General features: G+C 36.5%; 1 long non-coding RNA gene across 1 annotated transcript; it reads left to right on the forward strand.

The window, feature by feature from the left end:
* The first annotated feature begins 4,054 nt into the window (after positions 1 to 4,054).
* Positions 4,055 to 9,522, forward strand: LOC138973781 (uncharacterized). Its single transcript, XR_011458155.1, has 5 exons — positions 4,055 to 4,605; positions 4,894 to 5,055; positions 5,418 to 5,555; positions 6,129 to 6,286; positions 7,652 to 9,522. It is a non-coding gene; the product is annotated as an uncharacterized lncRNA (long non-coding RNA).
* The last annotated feature ends 478 nt before the right edge of the window (positions 9,523 to 10,000 follow it).

Raw genomic sequence — 10,000 nt, forward strand, 5'->3', positions numbered from 1 at the left:
CAAACCATTTTTAAACGTTAATTTAACGTTTGCCTGAAAACCAATATAAAACGGTTTGCATTGAAACGTTAAAATAACGTTAAATTAACGTTGGCACATAACCGTTCAAAATCAAACCAATTTCAAACGTTAATTTAACGTTTGCCCGAAAACACAAAAAAAACGGTTTGCACTGAAACGTTAAAAAAACGTTAAATAAACGTTGACACATAACCGTTCAAAATCAAAGCAATAGCAACACACAAAAAAACAAACAAAAAAGTTATTGTTGTGGTGGTAACATTGACATTAACAATAACAAGCAACAACAAAAAAATTTGAAAAAAAAAAATTGAAAAAAATAAAAATGTAAAAAAAATAAAATTGACATATATTAAAAACAAACGTTTCAAAAAAATGTATTTGTAAAAAAAAAAAAAAAAAAAAAAATACCATAATGTAACGTTAAATTAACGTTAGTTTTATGTTGTATGGCTAACGTTTATTTCATGTTTTATGGCTAACCTTAAATTAACGTTAGATTTAGGTTAGTTTGCTCATCAAGATAAACGTTAAATTAACGTTAACATTTAACGTTAATTCAACCAAAATAAAACCATAATATAACGTTAAATTAACGTTAATTTAACGTTTACCGCTAATATCAATTTGACCAAAATAAAAGTATAATACAATGGCTGTTTGAACGTATTTTTCACGTTGAGTGCAAACATTAAAAAGAACCCCCAAAAAACATAATCAAACAAATCATAAGGAAAATAATTTTATTTAATTTTTTATTTTGCTTTTTAAATTTTTTTCTTATTTGAAGATGCATTTCCCATAGTCTTTTCTGTCTGCTGTTGTTGTAGTGTTATATATGTAGCTAAAACCATGTTAAAACAAGTCGCGTAAGGCGAAAATACAATATTTAGTCAAGTAGCTGCCATTTTTCAGCAAGACCGTATGCTCGTAGCATCGTCAGTCCACCGCTCATGGCAAAGGCAGTGAAATTGACAAGAAGAGCGGGGTAGTAGTTGCGCTAAGAAGGATAGCACGCTTTTCTGTACCTCTCTTTGTTTTAACTTTCTGAGCGTGTTTTTAATCCAAACATATCATATCTATATGTTTTTGGAATCAGGAACCGACAAGGAATAAGATGAAAGTGTTTTTAAATTGATTTGGACAATTTAATTTTGATAATAATTTTTATATATTTAATTTTCAGAGCTTGTTTTTAATCCGAATATAACATATTTATATGTTTTTGGAATCAGCAAATGATGGAGAATAAGATAAACGTAAATTTGGATCGTTTTATAAATTTTTATTTTTTTTTACAATTTTCCGATTTTTAATGACCAAAGTCATTAATTAATTTTTAAGCCACCAAGCTGAAATGCAATACCGAACCCCGGGCTTCGTCGAAGATTACTTGACCAAAATTTCAACCAATTTGGTTGAAAAATGAGGGCGTGACAGTGCCGCCTCAACTTTCACGAAAAGCCGGATATGACGTCATCAAAGACATTTATCAAAAAAATGAAAAAAACGTATGGGGATTTCATACCCAGGAACTCTCATGTCAAATTTCATAAAGATCGGTCCAGTAGTTTAGTCTGAATCGCTCTACACACACACACACACGCACACACACACACACATACACCACGACCCTCGTTTCGATTCCCCCTCGATGTTAAAATATTTAGTCAAAACTTGACTAAATATAAAAAGACAAGCAAACCCCAACATGTAAAGTCAAATCAAAGTTTGAAAAAGGTTTTTGGTGAGAACGGTTAACTTTGCAGCTAACGCTATATGATCTTGTTGTATTACTTAATCCGGAGAGCATGCAGGCTGTTGATTTCTGATCTCTGTCTCATTGCAAGGATGGTACTGGCCAGGTCTCATATTTTGAGCCAAAGAGTGTACATGCTAACATAAAACAAAACAAGAAAAATAAATAAAACCATTAGAAACATGTTTTGACAATATGTTGTAAACATTTATTCATCATTCCTTGATATTTCCACAATATAAAAAATAAAAAATAAAACCATGATAAAAATGTCAAAAGTTGAATCAGTTCTAAAGTTTCTAGAAGTGAGTTTGGATATATATACCACACTTTTAGGTTCTGTACCTAGAAATTTACCAATTCTATTCCATATTTTGGGTTTAAAAAGTTCTTTGCAGATATATATATATTATACATCCAAAATGATGCCACAAGAGACAAGGAAATATGAGGTTATTTGCAACACCACCAGCAGAGGAAGAAGTCGCTCACTTTGCAGCAGGAGATAAAAAGAATTGTTGAATTTGAAGCAGGAGCAGACACAGAAGTTGTTGAATGTGTAGTATCTGCAGCAGACAAAGAAGTTGTTGAATTTACAGCAGACGATATATTTGTTAAATCTGCAGCAGCACACAAAGAAGTCATTCACTTTGCAGCAGCTCCAGACAACAAGAATTGTTGAATTTTAAGCAGGAGCAGACACAGAAGTTGTTGAGTTTGCAGCAGGAGCAGCAGCAGACAAAAAAGTTGTTGAATTTGCAGCAGACGATATACTTGTTAAATCTGCAGCAGCAAACAAAGAAGTCATTCACTTTGCAGCAGCACCAGTCAACAAGAATTGTTGAATTTTAAGCAGGAGCAGACACAGAAGTTGTTAAGTTTGCAGCAGACGATATATTTGTTAAATCTGCAGCAGTAGCCATGGAAAAAGTTGTTGATACAACCAGTGCAGACGATGATATGTCTGCAATAGGCGACTTTGAAGATCTGCTCCACATGCTATGACACCTGCAAAGACAAAGAATGCAACAATCTTAAAACATAAAGAATTCAGTGTTATTTGAGAACTTCAGTGTAAACACTATAATTATGTCTTCTTTGTTGGTGTTCTTTGCTGAACATAGAACTGAAGGTAAATAAGGTTTAAATTGTCTTTGCATTATGCCAATATTGTTGAATTTACTTCTGTGAATTTGCTAACTTTGATAGCATCATTCTGTGTTTGAATGAAATGCTCTATGTCAATGCTGCCTGGCACGGACAACAGCCCTACCCACCCGTCCACTCCCACCCCACCTACACACACACAGAACACCTTCCCAAAAATGTTCCCCAGACTAAGACAATGGAATGTCAGTTGGACCTTGACTAAAAATATGTATAGGTAAAGATGTCCCAGCTACAACAAATTGTTCTGTCAGAAGACCTCCTGCATGTCGAAATGATGTGATGGCCGACCAGCCAAGAATTACATGTATCAATGACCCTATGCTGAGGCCTGACAATAACACTGCCTTCTCTCAAATATGATTTTCTGTTATATAATAATATGACTGCTGGAACATTCATCTTAGCGTTAAACAAGGATTTTACCTGCAAACACACACACACACACACACACACACACACACACACACACACACACAGTGACACACACTTACTTGGCCTCAACAGCCAGAATGTCGGGGTTGTACCTTGTAGTTTACATCCCTGTGAATGCTTTCTGTTCCATCCTCATGGTAATTCCTCCCACCCGGCCTGCAATGAAAGCATTGATGTGTGAATTGCATTAATTACAATAGTCTAAACACACTCAAATCTTTACTTGTTAATGACGACAGAGAGATAGAGAGTGGGAATGGGGGGGGGGGGGGGGGGGGGGGAGGGAGAGAGCAGTTGTCAATCAAACCTTGTTTTAAGTGTCTTTGAATAGATCATTTTCGAAAATTACTCCCCATGCCTCTCCTGAGATAATATTTACTGTACAGTAATGCATTTGACCTGAAGCTGTAAGATTGAACAGTAAGTGCCCTGGGTGCACATGTGTGGAAAGTATCAGATTGAGAGAGAGAGAGAGAGAGAGAGAGAGAGAGAGAGAGAGAGAGAGAGAGAGAGAGAGAAAGTTTCAGATTGAGAGAGAGAGAGAGAGAGAGAGAGAGAAAGAGAGAGAGAGAGAGAGAGAGAGAGAAACAGAGAGAGTCTAGAGACAGAAAGACACAGAGAGAGACTGAAACAGAGAAAGAAAGAGACAGAAGGCAGGAAATAAAGAGAGAGAAATCCACCTTTCCAATCGTTATGCATGATATTGCTTTGATATTTGTGACTCGTATGAAAAATAAGTCAACAATCACAATGCCAACGGATCGTGAATCACAACATTACCTGAATTTCTTCAGTGCTGAAAGTTCCATTTGCCATTCGCCTCAGCGTCACAAGATCTGTAGTGTGTATTCCTGATATGCTGAAGTGTAGCATGTTATCTTATACATGTATCAGCAGTCACACTGACTTTGAAGTTGCTAGCGTGTTAAAAACTGTTACAGAAACTTTTTTTAATTTCGATTCCAGTTCCACAGTGAAAAGTTTGAGACTGAGAGTAATGTCCCTTGGCGATCAAGGGAGGTCACTCAGAATTTTCGTTTCTAGTTATCGAAGGACGTAACGGCAAGTTGTGCTGATGGAGGAAGATTGGGAACTGGCACTGGCAGAACTTTGCAAGAGCACTATGATACACCAACAGAAACGAACCAGACTGGACAGTCCAATACTAAGACCGAAGGCGCAAGACATAACTGGACTGGTTTCAAGATTTTTACAAACTTTGAGTGAGTATTCGTATTGCCTATGCCATGGAACTTGGAAGATAGATTTGCTAATTATTGAGACTAGATCAGATGTATTTTTTATCTCTTGGAATACATGACTGATGAGACTAAAAAGTTTGCTTTGTTTCTTAGGTGTGTGTGTGTGTGTCACTGTGTGTGTGTGTCACCGTGTGTGTGTTTAGGTGTTTGCTGTTTTTCTTTATTGTTGTTGTTGCCTGAAATGGTGATTTTAACTAAGAATCCTTTTATGATTCTGTTGTGCATAATAAATAGCTTTTATTCTTTCAGATTTATACCACAAAAAAACTGTCTGCATTTGGTGGGGAGGTGCCTTAACTGGTCAAAAGAACAGTGAGCTGATTGATGGCATGGCCGTTCATCGCATTTGGATGGGAAAAGGCAAAACCAATTTCCATTCTTCAACAAGCTGAAGGTTTGCATTGGAAAACAGTAAGTGGGTTTTTTAAATGAGTTTTCAATGTAACTGACAGAACAATTTGTTGTGTAATTATTATATAATCAGTTGTGTAATGCTTGCAAAACACACACTCACACATGTACACACGCATCCCCCATCCCACCCCACCCCTTTCCACATGTACATACACACACAAACTCCAATTTGAACTGTACCTGTTTCAGTGGTGGACCTTTCTGGTGACCTGTAATTACTCAACTGTCTGTTGGAACATATTAGGGAAAATAATCTATCAATGTGCTTTTGTAAATTTGTTGGTTAAATCAGAATTACTTTCAATTCTGTTTCCAGTCCTTTGTGCAAATTCGTATTAATTGGACATTATTTCTTTCAGATGAAAAAAATCCTGTCTACAATCGGAGAGAGAGAGGTGGCAATGGGAGGGGGCCACAGTCTGAAGGATGGCTGTACCAAAGCATGCAGTTGGAAGGGGACAACCCATCAAGGTTTACAATTATCAGCTTTGAAAACAGTGAGTACAATTTGGTACATGTATAATTATTGCTTGCAACAGACCCACAACCCAAACACACACACACTCATATAAATTCATATATCAACCGTTTCTGTTTCAGTGATGGACTGGTATGATGAACTTTTCTGTCTTTAAGTTTAATAAAATTTAGGAAAACATGTTGTCATTCTGTGCTTGTTTGTTTTTGTTTTTGTGATAAGGCCTAAAAAAAAAAATAGGTGTGGTTACGGTAACCCGACCTACCCTATTTTTTTGGGCCGACCCTATAACTTTTTATTACATTTGTCAAAAAACAACAAAAAAAAACACCAAATAAACGAGTGCAGAAAACGCAATGAAAGCGAAAGCGCCCGAGTCGCACACTTATTTCCCTGTCAACTAGGTTTAATTTGTACACGTTAGAAAAAAAATTTAAAACAAAAAAAAAGTGATTGCCTACCTTCCTACGCTATTTTATTTTGGCTATGTTACCGTAACCACACCTATTTTTTTTTTTTTTGCCTAACTGAGAATCCTTGTTCTCATTCCTGTGCACATGACATGTATTTATATTGACTTTTATTCGCTCAGATAACAAACAAGTCTGCAATTGGTGGGAAGGTGTCTGGACTGGTGGGAAGAATGATGAGTTCATTGATGACAGATGATTGTACCAAAGTCATTCAATCAGAAGGGGGAAAAACATCGAAGTTTCCATTGTCTGTGCTGAAAGTTCACACTGTTGACCAGTAAGTGAATTGTTTAACTCAGTGTCGTCTTTTTTACATTTAGTCAAGTTTTGACTAAATGTTTTAACGTAGAGGGGGGAATCGAGACGAGGGTCGTGGTGTACGTGTGTGTGTGTGTCTGTCTGTGTGTGTGTGTGTGTAGAGCGATTCAGACTAAACTACTGGACCGATCTTTATGAAATTTGACATGAGAGTTCCTGGGAATGATATCCCCATACCTTTTTTTCATTTTTTTTATAAATGTCTTTGATGACGTCATATCCGGCTTTTCGTGAAAGTTGAGGCGGCACTGTCACGCCCTCATTTTTCAACCAAATTGGTTGAAATTTTTGTCAAGTAATGTTCGACGAAGCCCGGACTTCGGTATTGCATTTCAGCTTGGTGGCTTAAAAATTAATTAATGACTTTGGTCATTAAAAATCTGAAAATTGTAAAAAAAAAATTTTTTTTATAAAACGATCCAAATTTACGTTCATCTTATTCTCCAACATTTGCTGATTCCAAAAACATATAAATATGTTATATTTGGATTAAAAACAAGCTCTGAAAATTAAATATATATATAACAATTAATATGAAAATTAAATTTTCGAAATCAATTTAAAAACACTTTCATCTTATTCCTTGTCGGTTCCTGATTCCAAAAACATATAGATATGATATGTTTGGATTAAAAACACGCTCAGAAAGTTAAAACGAAGAGAGGTAAAGAAAAGCGTGCTATCCTCCTCAGCGCAACTACTAAACCGCTCTTCTTGTCAATTTCACTGCCTTTGCCGTGAGCGGTGGACTGACGATGCTACGAGTATACGGTCTTGCTGCGTTGCGTTGCGTTCAGTTTCATTCTGTGAGTTCGACAGCTACTTGACTAAATGTATTTTCGCCTTACGCGACTTGTTTTTTCCTGTGGTGCTTAATTTCAATATCAGTTGTGTAATGCTTGCAACATACACACACACACACACACACACACACACACACACACACACACACACACACACACACACACACACACACACACACACACTCTCTCTCTCTCTCTCTCTTTCTCTCTTGTTACAAATTGGGCTGAGATTTTTGATTTTGCATATATATGTGGACTTGCGCCTGTGTGTGTGTGTGTATGCGCGCCTGTGTGTCTGTGTGTATGTGTGTATACCTGGGTGTGTTTCTTAGTACATGTATTGTATGTGTTTGTTACTGCTAATGTGTGTGTATGTGTGTTTGTAAGTGTATGTTTTTGTTAGTGTATGTGTCTGTTAGTGTGTGTGTGTGTGTGTGTGTGTGTGTGTGTGTGTGTGTGTGTGTGATTTAGTTTGTAATCCCAGCCATTGACTAAGAACCATTTTTCCTTCTCTATCCCAGGTTGGTATCCTGCATAAGATTATGACCACTTCAAAGTCAGGGAGCTGGGCCTGGCCACATAGTTCAAACAGAAGTTGAACTCCCTCACCATTACCATCATCATATTCTGTGAGGTGGACTTCACCAACGACCAGAAGTTTGACCAGCGTCAAAGAGCGAGTGCAGGCAGCTGCTAGTGCTACAGGACATCATTGCGCGCCATCTCACTAACAAGATTCAACACCTTTGCTGACCCACAGCTTCTGAATGCTGTGTTTGCAAAGCAGCCCGGCATCAAGCCTCATTTACATGGGTGCCATCATTCAGGACTAACACCAACAGTTCATAAACAAATATTCACTGTGCACACACATGTTTGGCAAAGTGGTGCAGAAAACATGCAGTCTTGCTGCTTGTTAATTTTTATTCATCGATGATTGTTTTTCATCTAGCTACTCCACAAAATATGTTAATATCTTTTGTGATAGCAAGAATCTTAATGAAATGAAGCAGAGCGCTATTTTAAGATCTGAGAAGCAAAGGGACGTAATTGCTCTGCTATATGACATGTGCAACAAGAGTAAGTGAGATTATGTGGAAGCAATTTTCTTGGCACCTGTGAGAATAACACGCTTTGGAATGAACAAGAGACTTTACATGCTTGTCACACGTGTATGCATTAATAGCGCTTACATCCCTTTGTTTCTCATATTTTGTGCTACTGACTTGCTTGTATTACTGATTGTGCAAATACTTTGTATTGTTTTCATCTCTGATTTTGTCATTAACAGTGATCGCTGTCGATAATGAGTTTCTGATTTTGTCATTAACAGTGATCGCTGTCGATAATGAGTTTGCACAGCCCTATGGTATTTACCTTGATGAACCCATACCTTCTTCTTCTTCTTCTTCAGCGTTCCAGAATTGTCTAGTGACGTGTGAGCTCGTTTGCCCATTTGGGTTCCCCACACTATACTCTGAGAGCATAGTCAGCTTCACTCCGCTTTCGTTGAGTGGGCATGCTGGGTATTTTCGTGTTTCCATAACCCACCGAACTCTGACATGGATTACAGGATCTTTTCCGTGCGCACTTGGTCTTGTGCTTGCGTGTACACACGAAGGGGGTTAAGTCACTAGCAGGTCTGCACATAAGTTGACCTGGGAGATCGGAAAAATGTCCACTCTTAACCCACCAGGCGGCAGCGACCGGGATTCGAACCCACCGATTAGGTGGCCGACGTCTTACCAACACGCCACTGCGCCCGTCAGAACCCATACCAACGCATTGTGATTGAAATTCTTAATTGCTGATCCTGTTACCGCCTTCTGATGATTTTTTTTATCAAGTTCAAACTAGTCAATGTAGCGTTGCTTCAATGAGATTAAGTCCACACATAATTTTTGTCTGCCCGATTGATAATACTATGCTGTGGTATTTTACTGAGACTGAAAAATGTGTTGTAATATTTTTTTAGTTCACATTTTCATGTTTTAGCAATTGAAGGAATTTAGTATGCATTGTTCAACATTTTAAAAGTGTTACTGTTATCAAATTAGTATTCACGTATTGAATTGGTAAAGACCTCAACAATTTAAATTTTAAATAAAATTTGTGATCTTGAATTTTCTGTGCATTGATTCAAATTTGTATTTGCAAATGTTATTTTAATGTTTTCAGGAGAACGTAAATTTAACGTTTGCATGTTAACGTTAATTTAACGTTTGCATGTGAACGTTAATTTAACGTTTGCATGTGAACGTTAATTTAACGTTTGCATGTGAACGTTAATTTAACGTTTGCATGAGAACGTTTGATTATGGTTTTGTTTTGGTTAATTTTATGTTTGCATGCTAACGTTAAAAAAACGTTAAATAAACGTTAATAAAACGTTTTATTTTGGTTATTTTTATGTTAGCAAAAAACGTTAAAAAAACGTTAAATAAACGTTAATAAAACGTTTCTTTTTGGTTTTATTTTGGTTATTTTTACGTTAGCAATAAACGTTTAAAAAACGTTAAAATAACGTTAATCTAACCGTTATATTATGGTTTGATTTTGGTTTTATTTTGGTTATTTTTATGTTTGCAAAAACGTTAAATTAACGTTAATTTTAACGTTATATTATGGTTAGATTAACGTTAAATTAACGTTAGATTAACGTTAAATGTTAACGTTAATTTAACGTTTTATCACATGAGCAAATTAACGTTAAATTAACGTTAGCGGTAAACGTTAAATTAACGTTTACCGCTAACGTTAATTTAACGTTAATTTAACGTTAGCATGCTAACTGGGTAGGGTCCACACTTTTTATTTCTTATTCTGTTCAAGTCTCTCCGTCTATAAAACCGAACCAAACTGTAGTACGT

This window comes from Littorina saxatilis, linkage group LG8, assembly GCF_037325665.1.
Source record: "Littorina saxatilis isolate snail1 linkage group LG8, US_GU_Lsax_2.0, whole genome shotgun sequence".
NCBI classification, from domain to species: Eukaryota; Metazoa; Mollusca; class Gastropoda; order Littorinimorpha; family Littorinidae; genus Littorina; species Littorina saxatilis.